Raw genomic sequence first — 12908 nt, 5'->3', positions numbered from 1 at the left:
CATTGCAAGTGGAGGAAATGATCTGGATAAGAAAAACTTTGAGTCAGAAAATAAGTTTGAAGGAAATATAGTAGGACTATTTTCATCTGTGCCTTAGTTCATCTAAATCAATCAATCAATCTATCTATCTATCTATCTATCTATCTATCTATCTATCTATCTATCTATCTATCCATCTAGGTTAAAACACCTTTAATGAGAGGTAGAAAGACACTAATATCTCCCCTGTCTGCTCTTGACATTTTACTATGTTAGGAAGCTCTGGAGCCTACAGCTTGAGGAGAAACCATGATTCAAGTCAGTCAACAGCAAAGCCCTCACTCTCTCCTCCTCAGAACTCCCGTTCCAAATGATCCTATGTTACAAGTAAATACTGCATCTCATTACAGGATGGAGAGGCAGGGAGGACACCACCTGCAGCTGGCCTCCCAAAGCCTGGGACTCTAGGAACCAGACAATGGCAAAGACACAAGCCCCAGCCCATGGATAAACAAAATGGGGAGGACAGAGGTCTTGAAAGAGGAAGATGAGGAAAATATAAGGGCTCCGGGAATAAAGGAGGGAGTTATCTAAAACTAGAAGCATACTAATGCTAGGAAATCCCCTATGATCCCTGGTGCACCTGTGCACACAATGTCACTATTAGCCCAAAGGAATATTTACCAGAATGTTCACATTCACAAGAATTTGAGGTCCTTTTCCTTACATCATGTTCCTTTCTTAGTCACATCAGTACCCAGCAAGCCCAAGCAAATCCATAAAGGGTTCTGATTCTTTGGCGGACCTGCCATGAGGCAAACCTGTAAAAACCAGAATAATTTGGAATAACTACCCATGCATTTCTGCAGGTATATAAAAGCTTTTGGTGTGCTTTAAAGTATTTCATTCTCTTGGCTCAGTTAAACTTCCCCATACAATCTTGCTTATATCATTTCCTTAGCATGGTTGGACATAAGGTATCTTATCACCATCCTACCCAGACTTCCAATGGATGAGTGTAGACCTGTGTTATTTCAGCCTATTTGTGAAACCCCAAGGTTAGCAAGGCAGGAAGAAGGCCATGGGTTTGCAGAAGTCTGTAAGACAGACTTCCCACTATAGCCCAAGAGAGCAGGGAAAGCAAAAGTGGGGACAGCCTCCCATAAAGAGATGATTTTTCTTTCCATTGTCTCCCATTTTAGTGCATTTCAAAAGCCCCCCTTTCCCAGTCTCAGCCTCTTTTATCCTGTTGCCCTATAACTGGGATACATTTATTCACCCTGAAGTATTAAGGGCTATCGTCCTACCTTCCCAGCTCCCCCAGGGGATATGTGAGGAAAGTGTAATGTTTCACAGAAATGAGGAAGGTGAAAATTTCAGGCCCCAGTGAGGGAGAGAATATGGATGCAGATGGCTTCCCAAACCATGCATGCTGTATCCCCTGCCAGTGGGCAAAGCCTGTTCTCTTGCATATTTGAGTCCACTCTTGATTTCCTCCTAATTAGATGGTACCTTTCCTACCTCTGCACCCCTGACCAATTAGCAGTACATCTTTCATCAAACGCTCCTTGAATTCAGTCCTCTGGGTACCTGGCTTGGAAGGGTCCAGGAGGGTGGGAGCCCTGTGTTCTTTATCCATGTGTTCCCTACAGTGTGTGTATGAGAAGAGGAAAGAGCCTGTTCTGAAGCCCTCACTATGCCAGACTTTGTGCTAGGTACTCTATGTATGTTATTTAAACTTCCTGACAAGGAAGTGGATATTATCCCATTTTCCAGATGATCAAACTGAGGTTCAGAGTTAAGTAAGTCATCCAAAGTCACAAAGGGCTTGGGATTTAAGTTCATTCTAGCTTCAAAGATAGTGCCTTGCCTTCCCTTGCCTTCCCTCATCTTGCCTTGCCTTGCCTTGCCTTGCCTTGCCTCATCGTGCCTCATCTTGCCTCATCTTGCCTCACCTTGCCACGCCTTGCCTTGCCTTGCCTCACTTTGCCTCACTTTGCTTTGCCTTGGCTCCCCTTCCCTCCCTGTTCCTTCCCTTCCCTTCTTTTTTCTTTCTCTTTTTTTTTTTTTTGAGACAGAGTCTCACTCTGTCTCCCAGGCTGGAGTGCAATGGTGCCATTTGGCTCACTGCAACCTCTGCCTCCTGAGTTCAGCAGTTCTCCTGCCTCAGCCTCCTGAGTAGCTGGCTAGGATTACAGGTGTGCGCCACCACACCTGGTAATTTTTGTATTATTAGTAGAGATGAGGTTTCACCATGTTGGCCAGGCTGGTCTGGAATTCCTGGCCTCAAGCAGTCCACTGACCTTGGCCTCCCAAAGATAATGCTCTTTCTAACATACCTTACACATAGTAGGTTCTCACGATAATTTTATTGAACTAAATCCAACCAACCATTTCACAAGCCCTTGTGAGTGAGGATCCCTCAATCCTGATTCCCTGGCATCCGAGTCACTTTAAATCAGGCTGGTAATTGCTCTGGGCTCTCTGCAACGCAGTGCATTTAGCAAAACAAACATAGGTTCCGTTTCACACGCAAGTAAATATTTTCCCAGAACGATTAGCACCCAGACAGCTAATAATTACTGCACATGACACTTTTAAAAGCTGACTGTGCATATTTATGGAAAATGATTATTATCACAATATTAGGAGCTCATTAATCCACAAGAGCACATGTGAAAACATTCCAATGTCAATGTAACATTTGTGCGCAGTAAATACCCATCTGCTTTGAAAGCTGGTGTGGTAAGTGCTTGAGCATTCCACAGGTAGGGAAGCCCTTTCAGTGAGGACTGAAACTGTGCACTCTTGTTTGGGGTATGGTTTTGAACACCCCAGTTCTTTCCAAGCACAGCACCTGTGCACACGCATGCTGGCATGCATGCACACACACACATCTCCCAGTAGGATTTAAGAAGGACTAAAGAGTCTTACCTTTCTCCCAAATCTGCTTCCAGCAGCCAGTGTTCCTCATTTGGTCCATTGGGTGGTCTCTTACTGCCCTTCCTGCTTGCAGTATCCCCTCCCCCATGCTGCTTCCCTGCATTGCCCCGGCAGTGTGGGGTTGTTTGATGGTTTGTTTTCAATTTAGAAATCTAATAACAAAGTCACTCCTTGCTGAAAATCTTTCTGTAATGGATTTCTATTTTGTTTTTGTTTTTGCCACTCTGCATCACCTCAGCTTAAACAAATCACCTCATTTCACTCTCCTGGCTGCAGTGGTTGTCCAGTGATGGGTAATTCAAGCCCAGTGCAGCCCGAGGCTTTACCTTGAATCACCTGAGAAAGGATTTGCTGTTTTTTTTTTTTTTTTTTTTTTTTTGAGTCTTGCTCTGTTGCCCAGGCTGGAGTGCAATGGCGCAATCTCAGCTCACTGCAACCTTTGCCTCCTGGGTTCAAGTGATTCTCCTGCTTCAGCCTCCCAGGTAGCTGGGATTACAGGCACATGCCATCGTGCCTGGCTAATTTTTGTATTTTTTTTTTTAGTAGAGACAGGGTTTCACCATGTTGGCCAGGCCTCGGCCTCCCAAAGTGCTGGGATTACAGGCATAAGCCACTGCACCTGGCCCGATTTGCTATTCTTGAACCTCAGAGGACGTGAGGCTGGAGCAGCTGTGGCCTCCATGTGGTGCTGAAGGAAAAAATCAGCTCCTGGAGGAGAGCAGAGCTGAGCTTAGAAATGGCAAGGCCAGATCCTGACAGCTTGGTCTGAAGCCCTAATTCTGTCACTACCTAAAGCCAGCCTGACCACTGCAGTTTTCAATTCCAGGTACCAATAATTATCTCTTTGCTAAGCTAACAAGTTTGGGATTTCCTCCATTTGCTTTTGATGTACATTCAGCGTTCCTCCATTGCTTTTGAGAGAGTCCAAATTCCTTATCAAGGTTTGCAAGACCCTCTGGTGCCTGACTTTATTTCCCTTCAGCCTCATCTCTCCTCGCTATCTGCCTCACACACTTGATGTTCCAACTAAATGGAACTTCTTCCAGTTCCCTGAACGCACTTCACCACTTTATTGTAATTGCTTTTAATTGTCCATCTCCTCTGGGAGACTGTTGATGCCACAGAGATAGGGCTGGGTTTATTTTATTCACTGTTGTAGCTCCAGCACCTAGAAGGATGCATGGAATGTTGTTGCTGCTTCATAAATATTTGTCAGATCTATTAATGGATATTGGTTTGTACTTGCATGAGATGCCATTTGGTGGATTAATTTGTTCTTGGACTAAATCTCATTTTATGCACTCATTTGTTCAATAAATATTTAACTCAACAGCTACTGTGTCAGAAGCCAACAAAGATTAAAAAAAAAAACAGTCTTGGACTTCAATCAGCTTATAGTCAGCGGGAAAAAAAAGGTATAGAAACAATCATATGACATGACAACTATATCTTTTTTTTTTTTTTTTTTTTTTTTTTTTGAGACGGAGTCATGCACTGTTGCCTGGGCTGGAGTGCAATGCCGCTATCTTGGCTCACTGCAACCTCTGCCTCCCGGGTTCACGCGATTCTCCTGCCTCAGCTTCCCGACAAATATATCTTTTGCTGTAATTGAGATGTGTACAATATATAAGGAAAGCAAGGGAAAAAGCTCTCTTAAAATTTCCTGGGGATGTCAAGGATGTTAGGAAAGACTTCAGAGGGGAGGTGATGCTTCAGAGGGGAGGCAATGCTGGAGATAACTGTGACAATAACAATACTGCCAACAATGGCAATGGCATAGGACAGGTGCTGTGTTCACATTCGATAGTCATTCTTATCTCTTTTAATCCTCAAAACCACATGTGAGGTTATTATCCTCATCTGCAGATGGGGAATATAAAGATCAAAGAAGTAAAGTGCCATTTGCAATGCCACTTGGCAAGTAGGTGAGATGTATCCGGTCAGGGGTGTTTTGCCAGGCAGAGAAGGTAGGGAGAGAGTGTCAAGGAGTGGCAAGATTCCACACAAAACTCAAAGAAGTGCTAGTCCTGTCTTTACTATTCTGATACTTTGTTCATCATGCATTGTGTTTTGATTAACTTTGATTTTTTAAAATATTGCATTAAAATATTACCTATATTGATTACTGAGCTTTTTGGTGTCCCCTAAAATTTTGCTGATTACCTCACTCGCCTCACCTTATTCCTGACTTTGAGTGAGAGGTGCTGTGTGTTTGGGAAGCTACAATTGTACAGGTGCATTGAGTTAGCCCAGGTGGTAGCGGGAACTGAGTGATGAGTGTAGACAGAGAGGTAGGCAGGGGCCAGGTGGTGGTAGCCTGTGCTCATGTTATGGTATAGAAATATTATCTCATAGGCCATAGGCCAGACATTCTCAACCTTAAACAATGTGTAAGCTCTTTTAAAGGAAAAAGTAATTCCCAATGACCCCACTCCCCCATGTTTCTTTTATTATTTTTCCATATTTATTGTATATATTGACAAACAAATGAAATGTCAGTTATGCGTATGTATAAACTTAACACATTTACAAATACAGACAAACAAAATGCAAAACTAACAACATTCAAATTAACAACTTAAATGGATGATGTTGGTTTGTTGACACTGAGCTACTGCTTTGGTGTGAATAAGGCGTTGACCACTGGCACAATTGATTTCAAACGCTGCATTTCCCTCTGCTAGGTAGGGCGCCCATCACTGTTCTTCATTTTAACTTCTGCAAAGGCTTCTTTCCTAATGTGGGTCTTCATCTGGCTGGGAATGAAGACTTGACATTTTACTCTCACCTCTATTTCTCATTAGTTGCTACAAGTAAAGTGGGTCATCTTTGTTCCAATGTGATGGTGAATACAAAAGCAAATGTAGGTGTGGAGTTAGAAGCCTTTTAGCCATCCAAATGATCTAAAATATGTAAGTAGAAATTTAAACGTCCCGTTGAGAAGACTCAAATTTTGGAGAATCTGTAGGTGGACCACGGTTTGAAAAATATTGCTGTAGACCGGGGGTAAGGTGGGGAGGGATGTTGAGAGATTTTGAGCAGATCTGCATGTTGGAATGACTGCTCTTTTCGCAGCGTGGGTGGCTAGAGGCATGAATCCAGGTGAGCAATGACAAGGGTAAGGACCTGGGCAATGGAGAGGGGATAGGAATGGGGGCAGCCTGAGAATTGTTGAGGAGGACCTCAACAATTAAATTGTTTTGAATTGTTGATAGGACCTAGGGACTGATGGAACGTGAGGGCTGAGGAGGAGGGAGGATTGTGAAAGACTGCCAGGTGTTTGCCTTGAATGCTTAGCAGATAATGGTAGCATCATGAGGGGGAATTCCAGAAGCGGAGTGGGTTCTGTGGGGGCTAATGGCTTTAGCCTTGGACATTCTGAACTTAGATGTCCATGGGGTAACTGGGAGAAGCCTCCTGGTAAACTGTATGATCTAGAAATCAGGAGGGGACATCAGATCTGGAGTGACCAGAGGAATTTGAGTGTGCACACGCATAAACCAGTTGTTCTTGGTTCCTCAAAGGTCAAAGCACGGGCCTTAGGAGGTTGTTGAATCCCTTGATATTTATGCAGAAATTTGAGTATGTTTAGTGTATTTTTCTGGGGAGAGGGTCCTCAGCTTTCATCCAGTCCTCCAAATGGTGTATGGTCATTTGAAAGGAGGAAGCCTGAAGAAAGAGGCCTGGGGAACAGCAGCACATCTGGGGAAGAGCAGCAAGTGGAGCCCCTGCAGATGGCAGGAGGGTGTGAGCAGTGGTTGGGGAGGTAGGCACTAGGAGAGCAACAGGAACCTTGCAGAGGAGAGGGCAGACAGGACGCAGAGGAGAGGACAGACAGGGTGCAGAGGAGAGGGCAGACAGGACGCAGAGGAGAGGACAGACAGGGTGCAGAGGTGAGGGTCAAGAGGAAGGGTGGGCAGGGAGCAGAGGAGAGGGCAGACAGGGCACAGAGGAGAGGGTGGAGAGGGTGCAGAGGAGAGGGCATACAGAATGCAGAGGAGAGGGCAGGCAGGGCGCATAGAAGAGGGTGGAGAGAGCGTAGAGGAAAAGGCAGACAGGACACAGAGGAGAGGGCGGGCAGGGTGCCAAGGAGGGGTGGGCAGGGTGCCGAGGAGAGGGCAGGCAGGGCATAGAGGAGAGGGCAGGCAGGGCACAGAGGAGAGGGCAGACAGGGCACAGAGGAGAGGGCAGACAGGGCGCAGAGGAGAGGGCAGGCAGGGCGCAGAGGAGAGGGCAGACAGGGCGCAGAGGAGAGGGCGGGTAGGGCGCAGAGGAGAGGGCAGACAGGGCGCAGAGGAGAGGGCGGGCAGGGCGCAGAGGAGAGGGCGGGCAGGGCGCAGAGGAGAGGGCGGGCAGGGCGCAGAGGAGAGGGCAGGCAGGGCGCAGAGGAGAGGGCAGACAGGGCGCAGAGGAGAGGGCGGAGAGGGTTCAGAGGAGAGGTGGGCAGGGTGCCGAGGAGAGGGCGGGCAGGGTGCAGAGGAGAGGGCGGGCAGGGCGCAGAGGAGAGGGCGGGCAGGGCGCAGAGGAGAGGGCGGGCAGGGCGCAGAGGAGAGGGCGGGCAGGGCGCAGAGGAGAGGGCGGGCAGGGCGCAGAGGAGAGGGCGGGCAGGGCGCAGAGGAGAGGGCGGGCAGGGCGCAGAGGAGAGGGCGGGCAGGGCGCAGAGGAGAGGGCGGGCAGGGCGCAGAGGAGAGGGCGGGCAGGGCGCAGAGGAGAGGGCGGGCAGGGCGCAGAGGAGAGGGTGGAGAGGGTGCAGAGGAGAGGTGGGCAGGGTGCCGAGGAGAGGGTGGGCAGGGTGCCGAGGAGAGGGCGGGCAGGGTGCAGAGGAGAGGGAAGGCAGGGTGCAGAGGAGAAGGCGGGCAGGGTGCAGAGGAGAGGGCGGGCAGGGCGCAGAGGAGAGGGCGGGCAGGGCACAGAGGAGAGGGTGGAGAGGGTGCAGAGGAGAGGGTGGGCAGGGTGCCGAGGAGAGGGCGGGCAGGGCGCAGAGGAGAGGGAAGGCAGGGCGCAGAGGAGAGGGAAGGCAGGGCGCAGAGGAGGGTTGGGCAGAGTGCCAAGGAGAGGGTGGGCAGGGCACAGAGGAGAGGGCAGACAAGGCACAGAGGAGACAGTGAAGAGGAGCGGGTGGACAGTGGTGTCATATGCAGTGGCCTGGTCCAGTGAGCTGGAGATGTGCCATATGGTTTAGCCATAAAGAATCAGTGCCTTTTGCCAGGACAGTTCTAGTGGAGCAGAGGTTGGAGGGGCTGGATGACTGAATGGAGGAGGAGGCAGACAGTACACACAAGCCTTTGGGAAACTTGGTTGGAAAGGCCAGGGGAGATAGGAGCGAGCAGAGGTTAAAATGTTCTAAATGCAGGGGAGCAACCTGAGCATGTTTGTGTCTAGGGGAACAGCAGAGAGAGTGGCAGAACATACGCATGGGTAGAAGGTATTGAGGCATCTGTCAGACAGGGAGGGGTGGTGGTGTTTTAAAATATAGCATAATAAAAGAAAATTTGAGGTGTAGTAAGGCCAACAGATCAGGAGGTGATTGTCATTGAGAGGACAATTTGTTACTCAATATTCCCAAGAGGAGAGGAGGCATGGCATGCCACAGAGGCACCAGGGTCGGTCAGGAGGCAAAGGGAAAGAGGGAGTAGGGGGACTGTGTGCAAGAGCCTTTGTTGCAGTTTCTGCAGGAACAAACAGGTGAGACAGGGTGTGCAGGGTTAGGATTGGGTAGTTTGAATCTCAGTGGGCTCTGGGACATTGACAGTAACAGCTTTTTCAAAATGTAGCAAGCAGGTGTCTTTTGAACACCCACTGCATGCTGGACGTTGTGTAGCAAGGTTTATGTTTGAATAAAATATAACCTCAGGAATCAAGAACAAAGATTCTCACATTCTGTGTCTCACATTAAATCTCTGATAGGCTTAAGATGCACCTGGAGGAGTATTGTTAAATTGTTTTTGTTTTAATGCAGTCTCCTGGGCCGTATCTCAGGCATTCAGATTCTGAAAGTCTGGGATGGGACCCAGGAATCTGCATTTATCACAAGCATCCAGATGGGAAACATTTTAGACTTTGCTTGTGAGAGTCTCTAAAGCAGCTATTCAATTCTGCTATTGTAGCCTGAAAGCAGCCGTAGATGACTATTAGTAAAGGAATGGGTGTGGCTATGTTCCATTAAAACTTTATTTACAAAAATAAGTGCTGGACATTATTCATAGTAGCCAAGACATAACAAAAACCTAAATGTCCATGAATGGCTGAATGAGTAAATAAAATATACAAATATACTTTCAATGCAATATTATCTAGTTTTAAAAAAGAAGGCCGGGCGCAGTGGCTCACGCCTGTAATCCCAGCACTTTGGGAGGCCAAGGTGGGTGGATGACCTGAGGTCAGGAGTTCGAGACCATCCTGGCCAACATGGTGAAACCCCATCTCTATCAAAAATACAAAAATTAGCTGGGCATGGTGGCAGGTGCCTATAATCCCAGCTACTCAGGAGGCTGAGGCAGGAGAATCGCTTGAACCCGGGAGGCGGAGGTTGCAGTGAACACCACCACCCCCCCCACCAAAAAAGAAGAAGAAAATCATGCCATATGTGACAACATGGGGGGACTCTGGAGGACATTATGCTAAGTGAAATAAGCAGACTAGAAAAACAAATACTGCATAAGCCTACTTATGTTAGGTATCTAAAATAGCCAAATTCATAGAAGCAGAGAGTAGAATGGTGGTTACCAGGGGCTGGGGAAAGAGAAGCGAACAGCTGCTGTTCAATGGGTATAAAGTTTCAGTTATGCAAGATGAGTAAGTTCTAGGGATCTGCTGTAGAGCAATGTGCCTCTAGGTAACCAGACTATTGTGCACTTAAAAGATTAAGAGGGTAATCTCTTGATAAATGCTCTTACCACAAAAACAAAAACAACAATAAAGGGGCACAAGGAAACTTTTGGAGGTGATGGATATGTTTATTACATTGATTGTGGTGATAGTTTCATGGCTGTATGCATGTACCCAAACTCATCAAATTGTATACATTAAATGTGTAGTTTTTTTGTATGTCAAATGTACCCCAGTCAAGCTTTTTTTTTTTTTTTTTTTGGTGTGGCTGGAGGGATTTGGCCCCTGGCTGTAGTTCTCTTATTCCCAGTCTACATTCTGAGTCCTTGGTCTCTAGCTCTGGGTTCTGTGAAGGTTGTCATTCTCCAGTCCCTGAAGGAAGGACTTGCTCTTCTCCCTGAACAGGAATTCAGGGGATGCGAGGTTGCCAGTAACCTAAGAGGGTGAGGTGAAGTCCTGTGAAATGTACAGATCACAGACATTATCGAAGAGTTCCTGAACAACACTTTGCACATATGAGGCATGAACTCAACACCATGGATTAGAAAATGGCTATGACAAGGTCAGACACCTCTGACTAAGAAATCTCTAGTGACAACAATAGCTTCTGCTTATTGAATTACTTGCTATGCCATAGACACAGCACCAAATACTTTCCTGCTCTATCTCAGTTCATCCTCTCACCAACCTTATCAGGTAGATATTACTATTATCATCATTCTTAGATGAAAAAACTGGGGCTCAAAGAGATGTAATAACTTGCCCAAGATAACTCAGCTAGTAAGTGGTAGAGCTAAGACTCAAACCCAGGAGGACCGACTCTAGAATCCTGCCCCTACCATAGCATAACCATGTAGGATGCAAATCAACTAATGCTATAGTTAAACTACAGGCTGCATATAGACTCCAGGAGGGCTAAGTGTACTCACCTCCTGTTGCTTTGGAAACTCATGATGACAAAGGTGACTGTGATGGAGGAGTGGTGTCTAAGGCTATTATAAATTATGCTTACCCATGGAAAGCCTTGGCTTGCTGGAATTACCAAGGTCCAATCAGAAAGTGCTTGTTAAACTAATCAGAGAGGTAGAGATAGAAACAGGAATTTGAAGTTGCCTCTGGATCATTTGGCAAGAGATTGACTTATCATTTTCCAAGAACTTCTGGAGTCTTTGACTTTATACCTCTGCCTTCAACCGAGAGACGCTGCGGCTTTAATCTGAAAGAAAAAGAATTGATTCTGCCTCTGGGTTTTATGCTGCTGGCCAAGCTATCCGGGGGCAACTTCCAATCTGCATTTCTGTCTCTGCTTTGCTAAGCCTGATTAAGTTCATGAATGTTCACTGGTTTTCAAAACTACCTCTAGCTTCTTATAATTTCACATCAAACTTTGTTTTGGAAATAGTCATTTCTTGTTTCTCTGGGGACTTCTGAAAGGCTTTCTCTTTTTTTCTCCTGTGAGGTTTTAGGGAAATATTTAATTTTTCTTTCCAGATTTATTTGGCTTAGCTAAAGACATCAGAGGCAAGGCAAAAATGTCCACTTTTATCTGCCCTCTTCCAAAGTACACTGACAGTTTGTTGAGTGTTCCTACCACCTTTCTGGTTCAAGACGAAGGCTAATGGAGGCAGATATTAGAAACAAGCTTCTAGGAGTCAGGACTTAAGCTCTTTGTAGTTCTACTTTATATCCTTTGAATCTGTGGCAGAAGGCTAAGGTGTCCACCTGAAGTTTGAAGTCTTGTTTTTTAAATTACAAAAAGGTGTATCTCATTTTCTCTTCCAAGACACATCTGTTTTCTCTTTGTAGGAAAATGATTTCTCCTACTGCCTGCCTTTCTGTGTCCATGTTTGAGCAGAGTTTACACTCTGGGAAGACACAGACATACCAGGTATTTGTGGCTCCATGTTACCCCTAACATATCTGCCCTGTTTGAAAATTGCAGGAAAGGTAACAACCTAGTTATCCTTAAGTGGGGAAATCCCACAATGACAGATTTCTCACAGCATGAGAAGTAATGGAATAAGTCTGTCCTTGGCTATTGGGTAGACCTTTGGAGTGGACATGCCTCTTCTCTCAGAGAGTTTATAGCCGTCTCTTTGGATTCTAGTCCAGGAGTCATTAAGAATGCAGGCCTTGAGATCAGATCTACCTGAAGTTGACTTTATGTCCTGCCTCAGCCAGCTACTAGCTGAGTGATCTGTAATATATCTGAGTGGGGAGGTCAGGTAGGCAGTTGTATATGTGATTCTGGCTGGAGCTCAGGGAGAGGTTTGGGTGGGAGAACTATATAAAGGCACTGGTAAATGCATGGTGTGTAAACCATGAGACTGCAGGAGCACACATGGATAGAGGGAAGAATGGGGCTTAGGACTGATCCCTGGGGCGCACCAGTACTCGACAGAGTGGTAGAAGGAGAAGGCAGTGGGTGAACTATGGCAGGAGCAGCCAAAAAGAGGAGAAGATGCTGGCGGAGGAGGTGCCAAGGAAGCCCAGGGACCTTATGCTTCTAGGAGAGGCTCAGTACAAGAGACCAAAAAATGGCCTTTGTATCTTGCAACATGGGAGTTTTTGGTGACACTGACAAGAGTGGTTTTGGTGACATGTGCAGCCAGTGCCCTAGTGGAGTGGACTGTGGAGAGAGTGTAAAGTGGGGAGGTGCAGATGATGATGACAAGTCAACTTGTCCCCAAGTTTGCTGGGAAAGGGGATTGATAACTCAGGGCTGTGGGTGGAGGGGCGAGATGATGGAAGAGAGTGTTTGATGGTTGGCGAAAATGCCTAAGTTAGCACTAAATGCTAAAAAAGCAGTAGTTACTATTATCACCTGGCTTTCAGTCCTCAGAAATGCCCTCTGCATGGGAGTTTGCCTTTGAGGGAGCTCCCAGAGATCGGAAGGCTCCCACACACAAGAGAATGAATCACTGGAGGTTAAACTTAGGCGAACTGTGAAGTTTCTCTTTGGAGGCATGGGCTTGTTCTTTTCCCCGTTCTATGGACAGGGTTGCCCTTGAGAAATCTGCAAAATTCCTGAGAGCTTCTGGAATCTGCAGGTCATCTGCTCCCGTGTGGAGTCCTGCACTCTCTGGCTCACGATCCTCACTTGAAAGTTGAATTTTCTGATGATCTCTCTGCAGGCTGGGGTTGCAGAAAACCGGAGA

This window comes from Pongo pygmaeus, chromosome 17, assembly GCF_028885625.2.
Source record: "Pongo pygmaeus isolate AG05252 chromosome 17, NHGRI_mPonPyg2-v2.0_pri, whole genome shotgun sequence".
NCBI classification, from domain to species: domain Eukaryota; kingdom Metazoa; phylum Chordata; class Mammalia; order Primates; family Hominidae; genus Pongo; species Pongo pygmaeus.
This window is presented reverse-complemented; position numbering follows the sequence as displayed.